The following is a 26,616-nucleotide window of genomic DNA, read 5'->3' on the forward strand; positions in this document are numbered from 1 at the left end:
GAGTCTAGAAGTTACAGCACATTTCTCCAGCGTTAAGCACCCAGATGCAGTGAGAGCGCAGATCCCCCAGGCCGAGGCAGGCCTCGAGGACTTCAAGGGACAAGGGACTGGAGTAGCACCAATACGGGACTAATGCCAAGGACCTGGGCCATCAGGACTGAGCTGAGACATAGAAGTGGGCTTTCCACTTACAGTGAAGTAGTTATTTCAATGTCTGTGTAGCTCACTTGTTGACACAAGGACCCTCTGCTTTGCAGGGTTGCTCAGCACCAGCACTGGAGGCATTCCAGTCCCACCGTCCTCTGAAATGCCATTGCAACCACACCTAAATGGTAGCTCAGCTCCTCTCAGCTTTATCTTTCAGCAGAATTAAGTTTTACTGGGCCTTGTTTAAGATGAGCAATGGCTTTGTCTCCAGAGCTGGTTATTGAGCAGAAGGTGCTCAATCCAAAGGTGAGGTATTGGATATCAATTTATCGCCTTTTTACCCTCTGATTTCCTTGAAAAAGATGAAATTGTGGATGTGTGTTTGTATGCATAATACAAACGAGTGCTTCCAAATGTATCAATGCCATTATCAAATGATGCTTTCAAGTCATGGCAACAGCAGAGGTCCCAGAGATCTTCTCCTTTCTCAGGCTGATGTGTGAGTACCTCAGCTAAATGTGCATGCAATACATGGGCAACAGACGTGGAAGGCTGTGAGAAAAAATGAAACAAAACAAAACAAAAAAAAAAGGCCGAGCACTTAGCACAATCCCAAACTAAGGTGCAGGGCACAGCTGATAATTAAGAGACATAGGACTGGGAGATGAAATGGAAATGAAAGCGAAGGCCCATGCCGGCAGTGCAGCCCGGATGCTGGAGTTGTGCAGGGAGGGATGGGAAAGGTGTCCCAGCCTCCCCGTTGCTTTCGGCTTGCTTTCCAGGGGGCAGCCCCAGACACGAGCCCAATCCCACCGCTACACGTTGGCTGTGTGGCTTATGCACAGATGAGGACCTGAGTGCACAGTCAGACATGTACATGCACCTGCAGTGCCATCTGAGATCCTAACTCCAAGTCCTTTCTATTAGTTAATGGTATCACAAAGCATCCTAGTGATGCATCCTGCTGAAAGACACAGGCCTGGAACAGTCTTCCTGTTCATTAAATTATTCATGTGCCAGATGGCCACCCAAACACCTGGGCTGGTACCAGGAAAAGTCTACAGCAAACTTCAGTCATCCCCAGGCAAAAGCCTCCACTCGGAGTCCTTCCGGGGTGGCTGGGAAAGGGGCACCCAGAGACACACTTGTCTCAGAAGTGCTCTTGTTAGCACCCACTCATCTACTGCCATATGGCGCCTTATGTCGAGATAAGCTGTAAACAGAATTGCATGAGTCTAAATAACATTTAAGAAAAAAAATAAAATTATCAGCCCAGCTGTTTATCACTACAACTTACAGTTGTAATTATTCCTACCTTTTCTCATCATTACAATTCTAGCTTTCAAGTTTTCAAGCTTCTTTGTGCCTTATGTCTCCAAACACATTGCTAAACAGCTGCAACGCTTAATAGTTCAGAACAGAAGATGGAGAGACAAGATGGTGAAAGTAGTTGTGGTTACGAGCATTATTCAAATCACAGTTCAAAGAAAACCCTTTCTTTTGGAGAAGACTTGTCCTGTGCAGCAGGGCACGTAGGTACCACTTCTAGACAAAAACTAATCACCTTCAACATTGGTTTAGCAATTGGCTGGCAAATTATCAACTGTTTCATGCATCATCATCATTTCTACTGTTTCCTATCACATATGCACTAAGAACACCATTTTCTTTTCTGTTTTCAGTAATTCTTTCCATTTGTAGAATTAGCTGAACACAATAAGGGACAAAAATGTAATCACTGCAACCATGTATTAAACCTGCATTTATAAAACATTAAAAAAAAACAATCACAACAAAAAACTGGAGCCAAAACACTGAAGTTAGTTGGCAGTGATTTTCTCTCTGTCTCTCTCTCTCTTTCTCTCAACCATAAGCCACTGCTGGAAGCATGCTCTTTACTTTTTCTTGCAAGTCACATACATCTTGTCTCTTGCTTGCAATGACTGTATTGTATAGTGTCAATCAGCTAAGATGAGATTCATTTAGTTGCATGTAATGATGTTTGGCCAAGTGAAATTGTACAGTTAATTATGACCAGATGTCTTTCAATATAGCCTTTTAACCTTTGAATTGCCCAGTATGCTCTCTCTCACATTTTGACTTTATCTCATTAATTGTCTCACTAACTAATCACAGGCAACTACCTCTAATGTAACCATAATGAGGGAGATACTAACTAAGCACTGAATGCTAAACTGTGACTTTGCGTAGCAATTTCAGAAGCCTGAGAGACCAGATTTCAAAAGGGCTGGCTTGCGGTCCTGAGTTCCTCTAGTGACTGCAATGTCACTGCTGCCTTCCAGCCAGCACAGCAGTCACAGCTGCATTGAAATGAGCTGGCATTTTCTCCTACAGGCAGCAGGATGGAGACAGGCTATGAAGCTGGATGATCCTCGATTTACTGTGCTTATGAGGAAGCTGGTAACCAGAAACGAAAGCTGGGTGAAAACAAGGCAGAGGAAGAGCTTTGGTCACAGGGTGTATGTTCGTTTTTCTTAATTTTTGTTTGTTTTTCTTACTTTATTTTCTTTTTCTTTTTTTGATAGAGCACCTAGGACACATGGAGTGGGAAGACCCTTTGAGGAACAGAGGAGCTGGGCTACTGAGAGCTTTTGTCTGTCAATGAAATTAAGTTCTTGCCTTTTTCTTTATATGATTCCCAAATACCTGTTTTCTAAACTTACGTTTCCTCAAGTAATAAAACATTCCACCGGAGAAGAAAAAGGTAAAACTTCTACTGTTTATCCTGGATTCCTCACTGAATAGATTAAAGGTATAACAAAATATCTTATCCAAGAGCTTATTGTGTTGATTTATTTAAAATAGCTATATAAAAATTGATATTCCAACACCAAATTTTATGCACAAGAGATGATTTATAAACACTATGCTTTGTGTATTAAGAATAATGAAATAAATGCTATAAATCTTTGTAATTCCTTCAAAGTATACTGATGGCCAATTCCCAGTCCACCACTGGTGCAGTGTCATCCCTTCATTCTGTGTGCCAAAGAGGTTATCACTGGATGGGATTACTAAAGTAAAAATATATTGGACATATTTTTCATCTCCATATCAACAGGGATGTAAGAATGAGGAGTCATGAAGATCCCCTTTCTCAGAGAAGACTTTAAGTGATGCAGTTATAACACATTTTTGAAGTGTGTTGAACCAAAAGGCCTGGGACAACGAGGTTTAAACTGAAGAGGTGGAAGAAGAGTGGGAGCAGGGGTGCGGAATGATGGTGTCAATTAAACCTTGTGTTAGGGATGAAAAATGACATCACCTGCACATTGCTGACACCCACACTCCGCTCAGGGCTGAGAAGTACAGCAAATTTGAACTTGGTGAAGTGAGAAAGTTGAGAGTAGATTTAAAGGGATGGATGGCTTTGTCAAATATTCTATTTTAGATAGGGGAAAATAAAGATAAAAATAAAACATTTTGGCTGTGTTGTATGTTTGATGCTCATCCAAAATGATTTTGCTTGGATCCTGAAATAGTAAGCTGCTTTCCTTAGAGGTGATCATTCTTCCCACCCTTTTCTTCGTTCTTTCTTTCTTTCCCTCCCACAATATCAAGCTCTTAAAGAAAAACAACAATAACAAAAGGCTTTGAATGAGTATCTCCTCTTCAAAAAGCTCTTATAAATGGGAGAATTAGAGGTGCTCAGAGAAATGAAGGACTTGGCAAGTCTCAGGAAGACAGATTGGCATTTGTTTTATTTTGTATATACTTTGTCATGTAACCCATCAAATGATCTCAGATTTGTGTTGTGGCCGTATCCTCAGTAAAAGACAATGATATTTCTTGAGAGGGTAAGAATAAATCTCCCTTGAAAGCACACAGTTATCTTCTACATGAAGCTAACCCATGGATTTTAGAAAGCAATTAGTAGGCCAACAAGCTGGGTGTCCATGGCTTGCCTTTCTATTTTCCGGACACCAAAGCCACATTCAAAGAGAATGGGCAATTATTATTATTATTATTTTTCCTGAAAAATCTAATATCCTATCAAAATACCTATGATGTTATAGTTCATGTGAAGTTCTTGGACACTTTTGTCTAGGGAAGAGAGCTAACACTATGCCTTACAGCATGCAGACACTGCTGTCTTCACTTTTATTAGTCGTCTCTGTCACCATGTGCCCAAAAGGTGGAGGTAGATGCTGCTCTAGGTTTTATATTGTGACCATTTACAGAAAAAACTGTCAGTATACATGTACACAGACATTAGCTAGGTGTCACCACTGTGCTATCAGCCATTGCCTGACAGGATATTTTACTTTAAGCCCTAAAGAACAAACAGCAGCATTTAGGGTCCTGGGTGAGTAAATGTGCCTAGGCCCTTAAAATGGCGCTTAGCAACATTTGGGAATCACTGGCTGAGCGCAGACAGGAGAGGGGCACCGATTATCAGCAGTGTGATATAACTTTACAAGTAAGGCACATCTAACCTTAGAAAGTGAAGAACTGTGCAGGCGATGAGGCCCAGCATCCTGCCCCATGGACGCCAGGCCTTTTCCAGCTGTGTACTCACTGCCAGGTGGGAGCAGGGAGAGCCTGATGCAGCCACGTGAACGTTTGGAAAGTCCAGTCTCAATTTTAATGAGAGAAGAAAATAAGATAATAATAATAGTTACAGAGAGTACCTAGTTTGTTCCAGCAGTGGAACTTCCAGTTGTGGCTTTTTAGTTATTATTTATTTATTTATTTATTTATTTCTGCAAATGTCCAATGTCATAAAATGACCAATGTCATAAATCTTTGTATGGATTAATTTTATACGGATAATTCGGACAAAAAGAACCCATTTAGTTGTCTTTTTTTTTTTTTTTTTTTTTTTTTTTTTTTTTTTTTTAACCTCAGGGCATTTACTTTGCTGAACTGGAAGGCTGCACATTTGGTCTGGCCACAATTAACCCACACACAATTAGCAAGCAACCTTCTCAGACCCTGCCTACCTACCACTAGCTTCAAGGATGGTTCATGGGCAATTCTCTTTGAGAGAAAGGCTATTCTTTATTTCTGGGTGTAACTGTGAAGAGATTTGACTAACTATCTCCCTGCCTCAAACTGCTAAATCCAACCCACACAAATGTATTTCGCAGTAAGTGCCCCCACTTTCCTCACTATCTCCCACTTTTCTCTTGCTTTCCCATTATCCACCTCCCCAGCAATAATAGGCAGTAAGTTTGTTTGCTTTTTTCCTGTCATAGTGAATGTCTACTTTTAAATGACACCTTGTTTAAAGATAAGAAAAAAGAAAAGAAAAATAGCCACAGAACAAACTAATCTCCCTTTCCAAATATAAAATAAAAGCTATCTTATTTTTAGGCTTTGCAGCAGCTCATGTGTCATTTTCATGATTTCTTTCGATGACTGAAAAGCAGTGAGAGGAGGCGAGAAAAAAACTTTTTTTGTTCCCCTTAGAAATACATATTCAGAGCTTTCCCTAACCTGATTTCTCCTACATTAAATCGTCCATAGACCGAGCTACAATGAAGTCCCAATTACCTGATGTTTTTGTCAGCTTTCAGTAAGCTGCATCGTGGTGATTAGCCTAATATAATGGCACCAGCAACATGATGCATGTAGGCTGTAATTTTTTTTGCATTATAAATCTACCTCCAGCAGCAAACTAAGAGAAGCTGGGCTTCAAGGTATGGTGAGAGCAGGCTGCAGAGTAGGGCTTTTGGGTTAGAAACCAACTGTGCCATTACCTTGAGGACGACGGGGACGAACGAGACCAGGAATCCATTTCGTACAGCCGTGGTCCCATCTGGTGTCCTGGGTAGGTCATGCAGGGCCTGACACCAGCTCCTTGGGATCAACAGGAAACATCCCAGTCACCTGAAGGACAGGAGAGCAAGCCATTAACTCTCAATTTCTTGGACCCTTTATGAATAAAATGATTTATTATTCTTTTAACTCCTTTTTTCAATACCCTCTAGCAGGCAGATACCAACACAAGATAAGCTTTCAGCTTTCAGCTCTCAAGACTTAATTCCCCAAGATGACTAATAATCCCTTTATAGCATCACAGCATTTATGGCAGCTATCACCTTAGTGAACACAGGCAGCAATTCATTCTGATTTCAGTACATATCTTCATATGAGGTTTTGTTAGCCAATATTACAACAGTGGAAATATCTAATTGGGTTACACAATTATTACAAAAATATTATGTGTATTAAATATTTGCCTTTCTTTTTTAACTGCCTGGAAAAAAAAAAGAAAAAGTTTAGTTCATACTACTACAACTGCTTTGTATCAGAAAGCTCTTTCAGTGTGTAAATATAATCATCTGCTGACTTTCTCTAAACATGTCACTACCCCAGGAGAAAAACATGTGAATACATCCAATAAATGTTCTTGAAATCCTTTCTTCTTTCCTCTCAACCATTGCAAAGAGAGCATATTATTCAGAAACGCTTCTATCTGGTGTATGTGATACTGCTCTTATTTGTCCCTTGGGACCTTTGGTTGCAGATGAGCAGCTCCAAGCATAAGGACTGGGAGCAGATGCAAACAGCAAGGCTGTGCCGTGCCAGGGGTTGGTTACTGCACCCCTGCGCACCTGCTCGAGACCTGGCACCATGTGCCATAGCAGAGATGTTCCTTTGCCCCCATTGCTGTGTCTAAGTCTCCCGTTAGCCTGAGCATTAGGCCTCTGTGCTTCCCTGGGCCATTAACTTCACTATTCAGTGTCTAAACCGTAATGCCATCTTCTGCTTCTGCCTTAGCGTCAGTCCCCAAGAGCCCATCCTGATCCATCCCCAGCTTCTTGCTTGAATGGTTGTCCCAGCTTACTGTCTTTGCACAGCACCAGTCCCTCCGTGCTAGACGTACACCACCTTCCTTCACCATCCCGTCCTTAAAAACAAAACTTCCTATTTCTGCCAAAGAGTGCTAATCTGTCTAGTCGAGGAGCTGCAATAAATCCTTCCCCTTTCAGCATGCAGCTATAAATTAGTGCTGGTGCCTAATATGAATGTTTGAAAGTCTGATAGATCTATTAATAGCAAAACATCATGCATCTAATTTCCAGATACTCTAAAATTTAATTCCAATTCTGTTTGACTATTCTGGATTTCTTTTTTAAATTATCATGCATATTTTTCTGCTAAACTGTGTTTCTTTATCCTGACGTTATCGTGCTCAGTGCAGATATGTTCATTAAGCAGTCTGGATAAAAGGGTGAATGTGGCCATACTTCCCATTTGGCTGCAGACAGTGCTCATGAGTAATGCAAGATCCAAACAGATTGAGGAAAATGTCACTCTACTAAAATAAATAAATAAATAAATAAAAATCTCCTGAGGAAAAAACTCTCCTGAGTCTTCTGTGGGACTCCTGCACGTGCACGGCACTTAGACGGCACACTCACTTCAAAGAACCCTAACTCAAGCAGTCTGCACAAAGATGTAAGGGGTTATTATTTATCTCTTGCACAGGTATGTAGTGTGAAACTGAAGTTAGTCCCTAATGAAAGCACATGCAGGGAGCAGTGAATGCCATCCTCGCATTCATCTGACTGTATTATTTCTTTTATTCAAGAAGACGTATCTGAGAATAGCTGCCCATACTATGCAAAATACGGAGTCTTTTCTCTCTTTTCCAATTACACATTCGTGATTCCCTACCAGTCTTTTCTTCACATTGTGAAGGTACTTTTCTTTCTTTTGAGAAGAAGAAAATAGGCCACTGGACAAACGGTGAGAGGCAAATAGCATACCCAATAATAAAGTAACCGCCCCCTTTAGAAGACTTCAGGTGCAACATAAAAGTGTCTCTCAGTTGTTTTTTGTTTGTTTTTTTGTTTGTTTGTTTCTTTTAATATTCATTATTCACCTATAGTTTTATGAAAGTCTCATAGTTAGAAATTCCAGGATGCGCTCATTACCACTTAAAGCACTGTATAATGTTAATGGGAACAGTGCAGAACACACAAATATCTTGTTTGCACAATTGTAACACATTCTGTATGTGGTCTTTTTTATCTCGTTATAGTAAATATTTCAATATTCAATATGACCTGTATTAAAAAAAAACAATGAAACAGCACTGTGCTGGTATGGTACAGATATTGTACGTTGTAACACAAAATAAAAAAGCTTACATTCACCTTATTAGTAAAAACACTGTTTCTAAGGCTAAAATAAAGATTAAAAAGGATATCTGAAAAAAATATTACATTAAAACTGAGAAGTGCTGAGAGTGAATATATCATTCTGTAAATTCCTACATTTATTCATCCCTGCATGATCAGATTTACTCCCTCATCACATGCTGGATGTGTTCCTCAGTGGTGCACTGTTCTGGCTATAATGCCATAGAAGCTGATAAAGATAAATAGCGATAAAGAAGAAGCAAAGATGGAAAAGCTATGAAGGATGAGGTATTATTTCCAAAAATGGGGACCTGACTTTTAAAGATAACTATACTCAATACAGATCAATAAAAAAAAAAAGAAATAGATTTGATTCAGGTCCTGAAATGGATCTATGGGCCTCCGGTGTTACTTATCCAGCTCCCGTGTTTTGCAGAGGAAGCTGGTTTGGGTTGTTTGCCTGAGAGAGAAGCTCTGAGCCAAACAGAGGGCAGCGGCTCTCTATTGCCAAGAAGTAGCACACAGGAAACATGCTCACCAGACCCTCTGGGAAAGCAGAAACCCAGAAGTGTAGTGTGTGTGGGACCAAGCTTCTATGCAAACCGCAGTGTGGAGCCAGCCCCTCCAGGACAAGGTCTTTGTGAGCCGAGAACCAGGTCTGTGCCAAGACTAAACCCAGCTGCTCATGAAAAGACAACAAAAGAGTCCTGTGCTGTAATGCTGAAAATCCAAAGTGCTCTGTTTTATTGTATAAACTCAATTTTTCTCACAGACTATATGCAGAAATTACAAACCCATGAAATAGGTGGGTATGTTTTATTAATCCTGAAGCTTCTCCATACTTAGCTCTCAGGTAGATGTAATAGCTTATTTCTCTGATCAAATACGGTAACACAGAATTTAAGGAACAAAATCCACACTTCTTGGATAACAAATCACACCTTGATAAACCCCCTAACTACCCCAAGAATTCATCCAGATTTATAACTGTCTAAACAAACAGACTAAATGGATTTATTCTTGCTGAACTCAATTTAACATTCTGGTATTTATCCATTTTTCAAGTAAAGTACCTCTGTCTACAGTAATTAAAGAACAATAATTTCAGACTCAGATGTATATAAGAAACAGCGCAAAGGTCAGTCTCCATAATAATTTTGCCTTAAGATATATATGGAAAATACTGTACATTTATTTTATGGAGCCCGAAAGAATAGCATCTATATTTAGGCCTCACATATATTAAAATGTGAAAAGAGAAGACTGGCATTATTTATTTAAAGCGTCAAAGATAGAATTCTAAAATTGTTCCAAGATAGATTTTCAGGCTTGGATGATTTTAGGGCTGTTAATGCCACACACTGTGCTGTTATTGTTTTAAAGAGAAAAGTCTGTGATATAATTATTAGCAAAGGGAGACTCTTAAATGCTTTGTCTGCATCGAAATTCTGACAAGACAGCAGAGTGGCACAAAAGGCAATATTCTCCAGAAAAGTAATCTTTATAAATTTTATCTGTTCCTCCACCCTGGACTTGCATTTCTGTCATGCAGTTGACATTCTCTTGATATAGAAGGATGAAAAGTCAAAACAGCAGCTCTTAAAAATAGAACACTTTACAGTTTCAAACAAAGTCAACATTTAGTTTGGAGTAACATTAGAACTTTCAATGAGAAGCTCCACAAGCAAACTTTTGTCACAAAATAAGCCAGAGAACTGGTGTATTGTTAGTACCTACAGAAACATCTTCAGGGCAGTACTTAATTCCTGCTTTCTTGGTTTCATGACACCTTGACTAGGAGAGCAATTTTTAGTCATCGGGAAGTTTTTAATAAGAAACACAAAAAGCAGCATTACTGTGAGAAAAATAAATAGTTGGAAAAACACATATTGCTCTTATACTACTGCTGCAGGGATACCACATTTAAAACTAAGTCTTTATATAGGCTCTGTTCTTCCAATTCATTGGACATTTGTATTCACAAGTCCTAAAGAATATTATTTACTCCTCCCGTATAATTGGAGTTGAAAATTGCAAAGAAAAACTTCTAATCAAAAGGATGGAACAAAAAAAAATAGTAACAAACAGGAAAGAAAGAAAAAAATTACAGAGAAAAGAAAATATTTCAGCAGAATTACCAGTGAAACTTTTTTTTTCCCTCAAAGTTTTATGTAAAGAAGCTGTACTGAATTTTCACTCCAAAGAACATTTGATCCTGATATTGATTATATCCAAATTTCCCAGATTCTCTAAAAAATATCAGTTGTGTAATTTGACTTCAAATAACTTAATTGCACCCTTAGAAACATTCATTTCAATCGATTTCTGTTGGATTTTACTATCTCAATTTTTATTCTTCTCAACTGGCAATAGTAGATAATGGAATTCAGAAAGACTAAGGTCTCTCTTTGAAAGCTTAACAACCAATTCTTCATCTATAAGAGGAAAATACGCTCACAGTACGTGTAACTCCTTGCTTATTTTCCAGCATGGAGAAGGTAAGATGTACGAAAATATAGATGCCTTTGACAGGAAATAGAAACTGAAATTGGACACTACTTGCAGCGCTTTGATTCCTTTGACCCTTATTCTTCAGTACGGGCTCCTCTAGTATACTCTGGTACACTGTAGTATAGAATATAGTACAGTGTACTTTACTTGGTCTGCTGGTAGGCACTTCCAACTCGACTATGATCTGCTTGCTCCTCAGTGACTCAAGCATGCAATTAATTGATTTACATGGATTTAATTGTATAGCTAATTGTCAACACAATGTTTTGTTTGTGGCATTCTATTCATGCAATTTCCTTCACAGTTCAGGTTTTGTTTTTGTGCTTTATCTTTTGAGCCACTCTGTAGCTTGGTTACAAATTAATTCAAGCTTGGCAGCATAATGTATGGTTGCCATGGTGTATTAGAAAGTGCCACCAGAAAGTGAATGACCATGGAGACTACAGGAATCACCTTGAAGATGCCATCAAAAATCAGGAAATTCATTTTGGGCATGCCAGGAGACCAGCAGTTTAGTCAGATAACCTCACCGGAGCTAGAGGCACGGAGGTGCCTGGAAAGATGGCTTTTTTTCACAAGTTGAAAAGTGAGCTAAGTTTTACTAGAGTTAAAGATAAGCTAGCAATTCAGGTAAGGATTATTAACAAGCAACTTTTTTTTTGTCTTTTATCATGATACTGTCTTTCTTCAGGCTAACAGAAGCCACATTCTGTGAGCTATTTAGACATTTGACAGAAGTTTTGAGGGTAAATTATACATCTAGTCTCATGGTTTTCCATGAGGGTGAGAAAATCCATCCTTTATACTAATGGTGTTTATTTAGTTTGACAAAAATATTTATATCTATTTTTAGAATGGCCTTATAACATGTCTAGCATATCTTTCGGTTGCTCTGTTTCACATATTGAAGAGCAACAGCAAAATCACCCCACTGCTGCACAGTGTGTCTGATGACAGGGGAGTCAAACTGACATTTTCTGGGAGCATTAAATACACCCACATGCACATATGTAGACATACATACAGGCTATTAATATAAATAAGAACAAAGGTAACAGCTGATATGACCTGGAGTCACATTATGTATGAGTTAACCTCACTGCATATCCAATAGCTCATTTGTACTCTTTAGCAAAATAATTTCTTGACAGAGGAGCACTGATAAAACATTGGATGAGATGTAACAGAAAAATCTCTAGCTTTGCAAGCAATTACAATTTAGCTATTGTATAAAGATAGGATTTTTAAAAAAATAGCCTGGAAGAAAAAACCAAATCATTATGATCTTGATACATGTCATTTAAAATTCACCCGATTCCCTCCCTCCCCCCCGAACCCTGCTTTCCCTCATAAATCAAAAGTGAATACACAGATCACAGGGATGAGGAGCAGGTGGTAAAACAGACTAAAAATTTCTTTTCTATACTTCAGGGGAGAACTAATTTCCTGTTGAAAAGAATGGGTCATTTTTACTGCTAGTTTAGCCACATGGCTCCCAGGTACCAATTTTGTAAAGTATTATACATTTTCACTGTGGGTCATTTGTTTCCTCTGCAGGTTTTCTTGAGACTTACTGAACTGATACACATAGATTTTTCCATCTGTGCTTCTGAGCATATAATGATGATTGGACAGGTTATCTTTCCTTTAATCTGTACAATAAGTGACAGAGAATGCAGAAATTTTGTCTATATGTCATATAGAGCAACTTTCTCATGACAGTGCCTAAACAAGACACTGGTGTTGATACCCTATAAATTGTCCATTTTCCATGCTCCTTTAGGCCAGCTGTAACTGCTAGAACCAATACCACCAGGCATGGATATTGTCTTAGAAAGAGATGTACATAGCTGGACATTTTCTGCAGAGAAGCTGGTGCTTGAATTTGTTTGAGAAATAGGAGCTTTGTGCTTGAACAGAAAACACATTTTCCCTTGTTAGCCTGAATACTGGCTTCTACCCTAAGTACATAAAGCCACTAGTTCTCGGAGATCTATTCCGGGTACCTAGGGTACAGGTGTCCCAGATTTCTAACCCTATGAACTTCATGTCCAAAACTTATATGCTACCATGTACAAGAAGTCATATATTCCTGAGCACCAAGAGGCAAGACATGGATGCCACCACGTCATGGGTGCCACTGAGACCCCAGAAAAAGCGGTGACATGAGAGCCCTTGTGCTATAGCCACAGAGGTCCCTGGGGTCAGCCCAAACTAGAAATCTCAGATAGGTTAAAAGCTATGAATTTTTCTACCTTTCTATGTATACATATATATGAGTAAGCATGCGTATACATAGATAGAGCTGGGAGGGAGGTGGCTGCTACAAAGGATGAGACAATTGCTGAGCTTTTGCCAAGTCAGGGCTGTGCAATCCTGGTACTGAGGATGGGGCTAAAGAAGTACAAAATACTCCTTGGTCACAAGAAGGGAGAGAGCAAGTGCTTAATCGTCAGACGTGGGAAGGGAAAACAAAACGAGAGACAGCAAAGGAAAGCAGTGCAAGGCTGTGTGACTATTCTGTTTCCATGATCAGAGCGTTCAATCACACAGCATGTGGAAAATTAAATAATATTCAATACACTGAGTGAACTGAATAGGAATTCATACTGAGGAATTCAAAGGTATCAGGCATGGTATGTCACCATGTAAGGAAATGTATTTGAGCTACGTGAAGGCTGATGCCTTATGTTTTTTAATAAAGGTGAGGATAGATTACAAACCCTTGATTTCAGCCCAAGGTCGCATTGGATGGAAGGTATTTCATTTAAAGTACTGAGTAATTTGCCTTTTTGGAAGTTACAATAGAATAATATGAAAAGCATTGAATACCAAACAATATGAAATGGTAAGATGTTAAACTGTCACATCTGAAAGACAAGGACGTTGAATGTATAAGAAATAGGTCACTAGAGCTAAGTGGACCAAGGCAAGTAAAGCCAAAATGCCCAAGGGGTACCAGTTGCACCTGAAGAGTATACTGGATATTTGTTTGTTTAATTATGGTTGCTTGGAAGGTTTAAATACTTCCACCAGTAGTCCTTGATTCCTAGGAAAGCTTTTCAGAAGGAAAAAAAAAAAAAAAGAAAAAGAAATAAAAGGTGGACTACCATCCTTTATTTTGGTGGTGTGAAAGTATTTGTGATGCATACAGTGCTCCCTCTCAACCATAGGGACAGCAATCATGCCAGGGGTAACTGTGCCTACATCTGTGGGTTAAAGCAAACCCTTGCAGGGTTGCTGACTCAAGACCTGACTCATTTGCAGCTGCTTGCTTCTGGCAGAGCTCCTCAGCCATAGGTGAGGCCTCAGCCACCTTCCCCATGCCCCAGCCCTGGAGGCCAGCTGGCCCGGGCACACGATGGGTGATGAGGCTCCCTCCTTATCTCAGTGCAAGCTGCAAGGAGGGATGCTGCACAGGTCCAGCTGCAGGGGATGGGCAGGAAGCTGGAAGGAGCCCACTGTGGAGCACCCTCCATCTAAACAGCGGACATGTCAGACAAGCAAGGATCTGCATCAGGAATTCAGGTACCAGCCCGTGGAAGTTAACAGAAATTTCTTTTAATAGGCTCCAGGAAGCTCAGATCCTCACGCTAGCACCGGGGTAAAGGCAAGGAGGATGTAGGTTACAGGAACAGTGTGACATGATTATTCACTGAAGTGCACTGGTCCCTTGAGGCTCAAAGTGTTTTGGGACGTTCGGTATGAGCTGTCTGAGACACACAGGGCTTACAGGCCCAGCTCCCTCTTTAGACAACTGTTGCTGTGGTGTGGTTTGGTTGTTAGTGTTGTTTTGTTTTAATATTGCATGTGCTTCAATTTCTACAGCCGGTGTTGATTGTGTAACTTCTTAAGAGAGATTTCAAATACTGCAAAGAAATACTTCCCAGGAGCAGCTTTCAGAAAGCACTTTAAAAGTCTTTATCTATCACCCTGGCCCTGGCATCCTCCCATCACGGAGCTTTCCAAACACAGATCTATGCATTTTTATGGTGCCTCAGAAGAGGCATGTCAGCCTCAGGGGCGGGTTCCTCACGGTGCTGGGGAGGCTGTACAGCAGATGCAGGGAACTAAATCAAGCTGGTTGATCCCTGTACAGTGTCATAACTGTAAAATCCTCCACGAGGAGCAGTGTGGAAAGTGGTTGTATTTGTGCATTCATCATGCATGCTATGACAAATGACAGTTTTATGGTTAAATGCACTTGAATGGAAGGTTAAGGTTCATCTCCCTTCTCTGCCCTAGACTTCATATATCACCTCAGGTAAAACTGAGAGCCAGATAATACCTTAAACAACAGATTTACTTTCCTTCACCTTGTATTTCTAACTCAGGTGTTAACAGCACTTCTTCCCAACCCTACCTCTTTACTTTACACACACGTGCCTGGAGGTTTGCTTGGGGCTTGGAGCAACGGGAAGCCTGCAGTCAGGCAGGGAGCCTGAAAACGATAGCAAAAGCAAAACCAACAGCGCTTAAGGCAGGTAATAAATGAGCCTGGTCCTGGCTTCAGTGAGAAATAGCGCCACGCTGCCCCTTTCTGCTGCTGTGCACTTCTGCCAAGCCAGACCCTGCTGCCAGCTACCACAAGGGGCCAGGCCCCAGCACTTTCCCCAGCTGTACCAGGCGCATGGCACATCCACTGGGCCAATGGCAGCTCCTGTGGCACCTGTGCTAGGCAGAAAGTGGACAGATTCTGTCCTCATTTTGCTATGTGAACTTCAAAATGCATGTAAATCTGTGAGGAATAAAGTGCACATATTCTTTGTGTAAAACCAGGAACTTGTAGTAGCCAACAAGCGGATTAAGGATGAATTAACTGATGCCAAAGTGGAAATGTATTCCCCCCCAAACCAGATTTCAAAAAGATGGCACTGCCTCTGGAGAAAAAGCAGCAAGAAAACTGGAAACTGAGCGTAAGGCCACCATGCAGACTGAGTGAAATCAGTGGTCTGGAAATCAGGCCAAGAGGAAGATAAACTCTGTGGAAGAAAGATGTGGGACTGCACTGCTGGATGGGCAGGCAGACCCCTACACAGCCAGCTGCCAGGACTCAAGCAGGCAAGGGACAATCTTGCAGGAGCCTGCAGCCCCTGGCTGGCCTGGGAGAGCGCTCTGCAGCCGGACATGGCAGCCAGCAGGCAAGGGCGCCGGCTCCACCGCCGTGATACCGCGTCTTGAAAATGCATCAGCGGTGGGCAGAAATGAAAGGTGACCTTGTCAAGTATGTGCAGCCCACACCCTGAGTGCGAGGGTTTTCCCAGCTGCACCAATGAAGCACATTTAGATTTATTTTTGACTCATATCTGCCATAAGGAAAACAAATATTTTATACCCCCCAGAAAAGACAGACCAGTGTATGTAAAACGCAAGAGGAATGGCGGGCAACGGTGACATTTCTAATAGCTACTCATTTCTCTATGGATAAAATCATTTCTGAATTTAAGTGTGCGGGTGTTTTCCAGCACAGTGAAAGATAAGACAGATAGTGGATAATGATTACACTGAGCCTAGGCTCCAGTAACATGATTGTGGGCATGATGGAAGCTATATAATACAGAGATATTGCACATGATTTATAGGCTGTGAAAAGAGAAGGGTTTCAGTGTGTGTTGTTGTTGTGTTTTTGTTTCAGTTTTTTTTTTTTTCTTTCAGAATTTTAGCTCTGTGCACTAAAAGAGAGGATGTATTTAACCGCCAGGTTGGTATACTTTCAATGGATAACATTGTGCCTTGAAAGGGCTGTGCCGTCCTTGTCTACTTAAATGCCCTGAAACTATGCTTTATTCCTTGTAGGTCCCATCCTAGAGTGGTGTTGTAGAGGTTGTAGAGGCGTTGTACGTCCATTCTGCATGCACAACTCTCAGATAGCTTTTTCTGCTTTACTGTTAATAGTTAACTTAGTGCCTTATTTCTCCACATTAGTAATAGTAGTTACACTTTGGTGTATTTAATAGGAATCAGAAGGGGACAAAACCCACATTCATAAGGAAAACATAGCAGCATCTTCAGCTAAACAGTACACAACACAAGGATAATAATAGAAGACGTGAGATGTGGGTATAATACAGACAAAAGAAAAACATACTCTTGCTAGAAGAGACTATAAGAAACAATCTTGGCATTGATAACCCATGACATAAGCAGCTTTAGGGGAGGACAGAGACCTGAGTCAGTATCTCCAATATTTTTTTCTCTGTTGAAGTACCTTAGTGGAATAAAAATCACCCCAGCATGTGATGATGTTTCTCCTTTTGCCTGCTTATTCCCTTTTCTCTTTTTCTTTATTTTCTATGTCTGTTTTTAACCTCTCATGGATTTGATGATCTTATAGGTCTTTTCCAACCTAAATGATTCTATGATTCGTCTATCTCCTCATATATTTATTTTCATGCTGGCAATTCTTTTTTTCCCTTCCCAAATGCATTTTTTTTGCCAGGTATTTTCCCCCCTCCTATGCTTCTTTAGTGATGCTGGAGATGTAGAAAGTCCTGGTAAGACTCAGGGCTGAGCTCCTTGTTGCTAGGAACAGAATGGGGAAAAAAAAAAATAAAAAAAAAGCTGAAGACATCAGGAATAGCTGGCTGAAATCTCAGCCTTTTACCCTCTCCATACTGGAGAGGTTGCTTCTGCAGGAGTGCCCGGGGCAAGAAGAAGAGAGCACACAGTGAGATGGGGGAAGGATGCAAGGAATCCACGCTAACGTTGAGACCTCAATCTGAGAGCTTTTCACAGACATAAATTCTGAACTACCTGGGAGTGGGCTCTTGGTAAAAAGAGTCTCTAGCTGACCAGGTTGGGAATTTGGAGCATTTGGAACATTTTTCAGACATACCACTCTTCAGGCTAATTACTCCACATTTGTCATCCAGAGATGAAGGTCACTTGATGCACTGAGCTATCACCCAGGGATTTGGGGGCTTGAAGTGACAATTGCTCTGTTATGAATATTAGCTGCAATTATCCTAAGAAATGTTAAGCCCCAAGAGAGCCTTAAAGAAATAAAACTCTCCAAATTTGTGGGGGACTCAATCATTCAGAAGTTCTGACAGGCATCACTGGGAACCAGCCATCGTCCTGTGCAGCTCCCGTGATCCAGGATTAATCAGCCAGAGTTCTCCCAGAGAATGAAGCAAGCCCCTAGAAAAGCACTACAACACAGAAATTGACAACAAACAAATTCTCCTTCAGCTTTTCGGCTCATCAATGCTTCTGAGGCTTTAAGATGTATCCCAGTTTAATAAAAATGCAAAGCTATTAATAGAAATATCCATAAGAAAATTGTTTGTACCAATTCAGTTTCCTAATCCAACAGCTTTAGTAGAGTCTTGAGCAGGACAGGTATAGTTTGGTCAATTTAAGTCATGTATTTTTCAGAACAGAAATGATGCAAGGTGTAGAAATACATTTGTCCATTAAGGCAGGTAAAACAAAAAAAAAAAATCATATCTCATTTATCCTTGAGGTCTTTGGAGAAGCCATTCCTATGTCCAGAGCCAAGCCAGGATGCTTCACAGTGAGACTGTGGCTCTGCATCTATGCAGATAGCTGCTGGTATTAAAAAACAAAACAAAACAACAAAAAAAAAACACGTTGTCCTCAAGATGGACCTCAGACCAGAACATACCAGTATCATCATCCACTGACTGTTGTCAGCTCTGTGGTGACATGCTGCTACAGCAGTGGATGAAGAAGAGAATTAAATACTTGATTTACTCTGCAGTGAAATGGTTAATTTTTTTGTGAATTTTACTGCAAATTCATCTTGAAGCAATTTGACTGGAAATTATTAGGATTATTTTTGACTGGCTGAGGTTAATGGCTTTTTTTTTTTTTTTTGATTTTATAAAATCACCATAATTTAGTAATACCTATCTAAGTTACCATAAAAACATAGATATTGATAGCAAAATTACAGACAGCTGGGTACAGGATGAAACAAATTGACACAACCCATGCTCTTAGGAAAACACAAATGCCAAATTGAGTATGTTAGGCTAACCATTTAAATGATCTACTAATAGAGGTACTTTAGACCAAAGTCCTGGTTAATTTTACACTGTATGAGCATGCAGAGGAAAACATCTGCTGAAAGGTGGACAGCCTGAGCCCAGCGGAGACATCCAGGGAATAAGCAGCTTGGACACGCATATCTTCCATACTCATTTCACATATTCCTCATGGTTTTCAATGAAAACTTCACTAGAGTACATTACTTAGGCATGACTGATTTTTCTCCTGGTGAATTAGTAAGGGAAAACCACAGATAAGCATCTAGAGCAAGATGGACAAAGGCTCTGAGGCTTTGTTGGACAAAAGCCCCTGATGTGCAGCCCCCTCTGCTCTGGGCACCCTGAGCCCAGCCTCCCCGAGGCAAGCATTAGGTCTGCCTTTACACTCCTCATCGCCTGCTTGGCCATGGAGAAAAGAGGGCAACTACAGAAAATCCATACAGTTTTAAAGAAAATCTTAGTAATAAGAAGGCGGTGTTAGATTTTTCGTGGCTATGACTGTCTTGATCGCCACTGTCTCACGATATTTAATATTTTTAAATAGTTTTAATATTTCTAATTGGTTTCTGTAATACTCAGAGAGCGAGAGGCAGTTTTAACCTGAAGGTTTGTACCACTGCCTCATCTGTGTATGAAAAGAGATGATTCAGAAAATGTTCTTTGCGTCAAAGTTATTATTTAGAAGTACATTCCACCTGAAAGTGTTTGCTTTTGTTTGCTCCTTCATTTTCTTTGAATATTGGCTACTCCATTAAACGTAATACCTACAGGTTTTAAATAGCGATTCCTCTTTGTGAATTTTATTTAATGGCTGTTTCAATGTATGTTTGTTCAATGCATATAAATCTTCCCTTCCCACAAGCAGAATCAAAAGTAAAGGAAGAAAATTCTTTTTCAAGGTTTGAGAGCTTTGTTTCAAAAATGTACAGTATGTGGCCAGAAAACTAGTGTCAAAGAAATATGAACAAAATTGTTATATGACATGCATCAAAAGATTTCAACAGTTGTTCTGAAAAGCAAAATAACGGAACATGACTATCACACAGAAAGAATTACGACACTGTAACTTCCACACAAGATGCAATTTCCAAGGATCCTTGACTCTTCTTGCCATGTGTAAATGTTTTATACCTTTTCCCCTATTTTGATGTAGCTATTACAATCTCCATCTGTTGCTGTTTACATCTAATACGCAAAAAATGAATAGATATTATGGGATGTTTGAGATTTTACGCATGCAAAAGATCAATTTGGATCTTGGCTAGGAGGATGCCCTCATGGGAGGGTTAACTCTGGTTGCCAAACACCAGCAGAGGCAGCATTTCATCATGCATTTGTTTCAAAGAAAGAGAAGGAAAAAAGACTAGATTTATAGCCTTGGGAAGCTTTACGTATTCCTTTAGGGGAGGAAAGAAAGAAAGAATAAGAAAAGGCAAAGAAGAAAGGAAAGTTAATAGATAAAAGTGCTTCATACAGACACCTACATCAATTACCAATGTATGAAACCATTCTAATATTCTCCTCCATACATACCAATAATTCCACAGACCTCAGGAGAGTGAGTCACTCAAATTATTTTTATGAAGAAGCTCATACTACAAGCACCTTAGACTAGGAGCCTTATGAGTCTAGGTCTCCAGAGGACTTTTGACAGATTTACAACAGAGAGAAGGTTGTGCTTATTGACTTGTAGCATAAAAAAATACATATTTATGTTGCTGCATAAACATTAATAAACATATGATCAACTGCAGCTCTAGATCTATGCCATGTGGAGGATTCCTAGGGTGCAGTATTACAAGAAAAACAGTAGCAATATCTAAATTTAGGGATGTTTGATATTTTCTATCATATTATTGTATATTCAGGGCTCATAGTATGACTGAACTCCTTGAGTTCAAGATGAAATTTTCCTCTTATATACTAAATTAAGGAAAAAAATCTGATAAATTTAAGGTTAAAGAAAAAATATTATTCCTCACAATCACTTTTTGTTTGTTTGTTTGTTTTTAAATAACCACTGTAATCAAGAAACGTGAAATGCTTCATGATTTTGTAGAGGAATAGAAATAGAGTCTTGTGTCTAGGCTTCCACATGGGAAGAGAGCATCTCTTTGCTGTCAAACTAACACATGTGACAAACGCTCAGTTCACACATGTCAAGAAGCTCTGGGCACTGTTAAGATTTAAATGTCTTGTGTTGCGAGCGAAGCATTCGCAGCATTTGATCTATGGGGTTTTCCTGGCACTGAGTGAAGGAAGTGCCCAGGAGGAAGAGAATCTCCTCTTCCTGTGTGGAGATGAATAGAAAGGTAAGCCAGGGGAGTTTATGTCAGGAAAGGCATCAAACTAACAACGCAGAGGTTTGATCCTACTCCAGCCAGTAGAAAATAATAAAATATAGTAGAGGCACTAGACCGAAAGGAAAAATCTGGTGACCTGGCAGAAAGGCATAGAGCGGGCTGGACAGGAAGGCTGAAACTAGAGAACTCACCGACATTATAGCTTGAAACCATACATATGCTTTAAATCACAATAAGCATATCACCAAACATTTGCTTTGAGGTCAAAGCAAAATAACATCTATCTCCAAAAACTCCTACCCTATAACGGGATCTGTTTAAAGTGTTCATAAAATAATGCTGAAAACGCTTGAAGTTTCTCTGCTACCAAATTGAAGCTTAGGGAGTTAGAGTCATAGCCTATCAAAATTCTGTTTAGCATGCACATTTTAACAAAGATGTTTCAATAAAAGGGGGTTCCATATAATTATCTTATGACTATGTCAGTCATGATAGGTCCCAGGTCTGTGACTCTCTCATGAGAGTTAAAAAGAAGATAAATATACAAGTTCTTACCTGCTGCCCTTCCAATTTGAGCTGAAAGCAGTAAATAGTCTTATGGATATCTCTGATGTGATTTGCATTGCTGAGAAAACAAATCCTGTAGAGAGAAAAAAGTAGGCAAAAAGGCGTGTTATTTTCTTTTAATTGAATGAAAAACGTTCTTCCACAATGTATGAGAATGTAATTTGCTATATTTTCCATTTAATTGCATTCCTCATTTTTTCCACTCCCAAGTATTTTCATCCTTAGGGCTAAAAAGGTTCACAAGTCTACAGATGTTGGAATTTCATGCGTAAATATTATTTGATCGATCAGCAATAGGAAAACGGGATACTTTTCCCATACCATATCTTCTATCTATCCCAGATCCCTCCCTATGGGGCTGCTCTCCAGCGTCTCATCGCCCAGTCTGTACATATAGCCAGGGTTACCCCGTCCCAGGTGCAGGACCTGGCACTTGCTCTTGTTAAACTTCGTGTGATTGCCCAGCTCTCCGATCTGTCCAGATCTCTCTGTAAGGCCTTTCCACCCTCAAGGCCTTTCCACCCTCAAACCCTCAAGGCCTTTCCACCCTCAAAGCCACACTCAAGGCCTTTCCACCCTCAAGGCCTTGCAGAGAGATCTGGACAGATCAGAGAGCTGGGCAATCACCAACCACATGAAGTTTAACAAGAGCAAGTGCCGGGTCCTGCACCTGGGACGGGGCAACCCTGGCTATAAATACGAGACGCTGGAGAGCAGCCCCGCAGAGAGGGATCTGGGGGTTGTGGTTGACAGCAAGTTGAATGTGAGCCAGCAGTGTGCCCTGGCAGCCAGGAGGGCCAACCGTAGCCTGGGGTGCATCAGGCACGGCATCGCTAGTCAGTCGAGGGAGGTGATTGTCCCTCTGCTCTGCGCTGGTGCGGCCTCACCTCAGGTACTGTGTGCAGTTCTGGGCACCACAGTACAAAAAGGACATGAAACTGTTGGAGAGTGTCCAGAGGAGGGCGACGAAGATGGTGAAGGGCCTAGAGGGTAAGACATATGAGGAGTGGCTGAGGTCACTGGGCCTGTTCAGCCTGGAGAAGAGGAGGCTGAGGGGGGACCTCATCGCAGTCTACAGCTTCCTCACAAGGGGCAGTGGAGGGGCAGGCGCCGACCTATTCTCTTTAGTCACCAGTGATAGGACCCGTGGGAATGGTGTCAAGCTGTGACGGGGAGGTTCAGGCTGGACATCAGGAAGAGGTTCTGCACTGAGAGGGTTGACGCACACTGGAACAGGCTCCCCAGGGAAGTAGTCATGGCACCAAGCCAGCCCGTTGGAGTTTAAGAAGCGTTTGGACTGTGCACGTAGTCACATGGTCTGAATTTTTGGGTAGACCTGTGTGGTGCCAGGAGTTGGACTCGATGATCCTTATGGGTCCCTTCCAGCTCAGGATATTTTATGATTCTATGGTATCTTGTTATGAACGAATGCTCCCAGGAAGACCAAAAAGCTTACAAGCATTTGAACATCTTTTAAGGAGAACAAAATTCAGTCACACAGCACCCAACCGGAGAAACGCAGGAAGAGGAGCTTCAGCACCAGGCAGTCCAGGAGGACAACAGTGCTTGAGACAATTAGCTCAACCAGGAGGCAAGCAAAAAGTTTTAGGAAGCTGCACGGAGATAGAGTGAGCCTGAAGAGTAGATTCTTCTGCCTTCAGCACCCAGTAATATTTGCCAGATGCTGGAGCGCTGCCGTGGTTGTTACTTTCACTGGCAGTACCAGGAGACCCCCAGCTCACAGCACGCCCTCCTGCAAAAGGGCAGAGCTCAGGCTGCCAGGCCCCAGCAGACTGCATCCCAAACCCGTGGAGCTGCACAGCTAGCTGGTTAACCCAAGGGCAGTGCAGGGTGATCTGGCACACTTGAGGGCTGCAAGGAGCAACACCTGCATGGTTTACTGCTGTATGACAGATCCATTCGTCACATCCCATTAGTCTGTCACTGCCTAGAGGTGCCAATTGCAACCAAAGCAGTGAAAGAGGAGGCTGTGTTAGCTAGGCCTCTGCATAACTGCTGGTAGCAGCACAGAGGCTCTTTCCTCACAGTGGGAAAATATTTCCATATGTGATCAAGGTATTTTCCGGGAAAAAATAATAATGAAAAACCCAAGAGTTCTGCTGGCAAGAGCTACCAGATATTATGAGCACTGGTCCTAAGACCAACACTTACAGACTTCCCTATAAGCAGATTAATAGCAAGGACTGGAGAACAGCTTACTTATCCAGGTTTCTTTTCACATCTTTTTTCATGCTAGCCATAAAGGACCCATTTCAAAATAATTCCCTCTCTCCCCTTTTCACACATAAATGAGGTTCAGATGTTCTGCACCTCCCAGTCCTTGCTACAGCTGCTCAAGAGGCCTTGTGTGCTGATCATTTGAATGCTTACAGCCAGCTCAGGAATAAGAACCACTGAACGTAGTCACAGTGAGGCTCTCCTCCTCCGAAGGGGATGCATGGCGGTAGAAGCTCAATGCAGGACATCCAAAGATGTCTCTGCTGAAATCTAAACACAGCCTTAATTACTATTACATCGCAATATCACAACAATTGAAAACAAGTAACAGATAAAGTATTATAATAAGTACAAAGAAGAATAAGTGGAAACAATAAAAATAGAAAGGTAGAACATATGGGACTCTTCAACCAAAAATTGTATGAAAACTGCACCCATAAAGCCTTTGAAAAATTTGCAAAACAGACCAGAAAAAAATAATATTTGCTTTGTTTACCAAGCACTTTGGAGTTATCCAGGTACTGGGATTTTTTTCCCTTTCATAAAAAGCACATTAAAAGGGAAGCTCATTGTCATCGTGCTGTTGCAACATTTGCACTAATAGGGCTGTCTATCTTTTCAAAGAACTGCTTCTTTGAAGGAAGCTACAGTAAATTGTTTAGGGAATTTACCATTGAGTGGTTCCCTCAAGAGCTGCATCTCTCTTTCGCTGATTAATAATGAAACATTAATGAAAATATTTCCATGTCTCCATGCTCCCACCAATTAAATGTGGTACAGAAAAAAAATCCAGCCTTTGGAAATTGTTATTTGTCTTACTTGCAAGACAAGCAGTAGTGGAGAGTAATTCTTTACTGGGAATATTGGTAAAACAAGGCCTGCATTTAGGGGATTCAGACTGGTAAAGATGGATTCTTAAGCTGACATTTAAGAATCACTGACTCTCAAATACCACATTAGCAATCAAGAAATCAACAGTGTTTAGAAGAAATGTAATTAGCTCCGCTTGAAACCAGCACTGTAGTTATCAGCTGCAACAAATGCCAAAATGGAGAATTTGTTTTCCATTGAAATGCATTACGTTTTACTTTATTAAAGGCATGAGAGCTTGAGACATTATTTCTGAGAAACTGCTGGAGCTAGCTTAGATCAGGGTGGATTTTTCTCCATTAGCTGAGCAAATTCTGGGAAAGCAATCTGTCTTTCTTTCGCTTGGTCTGTGCTAAATGTATTGCCATGACATCGTGCAAGACAACTGGGGAGAATATGTGGTAGGTTATTAATATGTTTTCATTTTGTTTGTGTACAGAAGTTACTGAGATCATGTTTTATATGTAATTATATTATTCGCTATCTGAATTGACCTTCTTATTCTGGAATTAAGTGCAGAGGATGTCAAGTCAACAGCCCCCGAAAGCCAGTGCTTCTGGACACAGATGGTAGAGCTTATGTGTAGAGAGAGGAGTAATTCTACGCACGGCAGTAAATATTTACTCAAATCCAGTCAACATTGGTAGTGCTTTAATTTGACAGCTGTTTTGAAACTTATTTGAGTATATGGTGGTCTCAGATCACTGCAGAGTTGAAAGCTGCCACCCTTCCTGGCTTCCTCGGTAAGGAAGATACAGATTAAATCCTAAATGTGTTTGGGAAATGAACTGTACTATATACTCAGAACTGACTGCTCCAATATATAATGGAGGATGACAATTAGCTTCTGCTGTACATCTTTCTCCAAGCAAAAAGAGGCCTTAAGTTCTTAGCTGTCTATCACTTTAGCACTTTTCACAAGTATCTTCAGTGTACTCCAATTTTTGGAACCAGCTGGAGCATGAAATCACACTTCCTTGATTTGCTCAGTGCCGGCACTACGCTTTTCTCGGTGCGGAATAGAAGGAAGCAACGCCCTTCATGCCCTCGGTGCTCCCCACTGCAAAGGCTCTGTCCCTGCGAAAGCCAAGCACAGTGACCCAGGGGAAGCAAGGCACCGATCGGTTCTTGACAAAGCCCCCCTTCAGCCAACGGGCTCTTAGCCCCCCCGACAGTGTGAGAGGTCTTTTGAGAAGAAATTTGTAAGGCCACAGACTGACAAAGAGCCTTCTGGTATAGGCAAGAAAAAAGGTGAATAGGAAAAGTACTGGGTGGGAGAAGAGTGACGGAGAGGGGAAATGTGCATTTTAAGAGGAAGACTGCAGGGACAGAAGTTACAGGGTCACCATGCTCTTAGACTATGATCCAGTGCTCCTAGGCGCCGTGGTCAGATAAATACTAATGCAATAGTTTTAAAACACTGCTCTGAAATGTCACCTTCATCTCCATTGATCTCCATTACCAAACAGGTCTTTCACTGTCACTTGTGACAAAAGGCATTAGTCAAGGAAAAGCTCTAAATAAACTCGAGGAAGACAAGCAAGCTCTACTCTCTTAGCCACACACAATAACTTTACGAGAAAAGCCTAAGAAAGTAGGGCATAGAAAAAAAAAAAGCATCTAGTACTGAAACTGAAAATTGAAATGTTCTATTCTAAAACTGTCAGGCTTATCAAAAATATTTAGCTTTTTTTTTTCTTTTTTTTTTTCTTTCTCCTCTAGGAAGGATGTTTTTGTCTGGATCAGGAAATAGCCCCGTGAAACATTTTTAAGATTTACTTTAATCTCCACATTACACCAGGGTAACTGGTACCCAGGTACATACTGTATGGCTGAAATTTACCTAAGATGTCC

At 40.8% G+C, this 26,616-nt stretch overlaps 1 protein-coding gene across 2 annotated transcripts in view; it reads right to left on the minus strand.

Moving 5' to 3' along the window:
* Nucleotides 1-4,965: 4,965 nt before the first annotated feature.
* Nucleotides 4,966-26,616, minus strand: part of GRID1 (glutamate ionotropic receptor delta type subunit 1) — a 699,294-nt gene continuing 677,643 nt past the window's right edge. For both annotated transcript variants that reach the window (XM_067000674.1, XM_067000673.1), the window contains 2 exons: nucleotides 21,643-21,727; nucleotides 4,966-6,000 (listed from right to left, as the gene is read on the minus strand). The gene's annotated coding sequence lies outside the window, so the exon portion shown is untranslated. The remainder of the gene's footprint in view (nucleotides 6,001-21,642; nucleotides 21,728-26,616) is intronic.

Source organism: Anser cygnoides, chromosome 7, assembly GCF_040182565.1.
Source record: "Anser cygnoides isolate HZ-2024a breed goose chromosome 7, Taihu_goose_T2T_genome, whole genome shotgun sequence".
NCBI classification, from domain to species: Eukaryota; Metazoa; Chordata; class Aves; order Anseriformes; family Anatidae; genus Anser; species Anser cygnoides.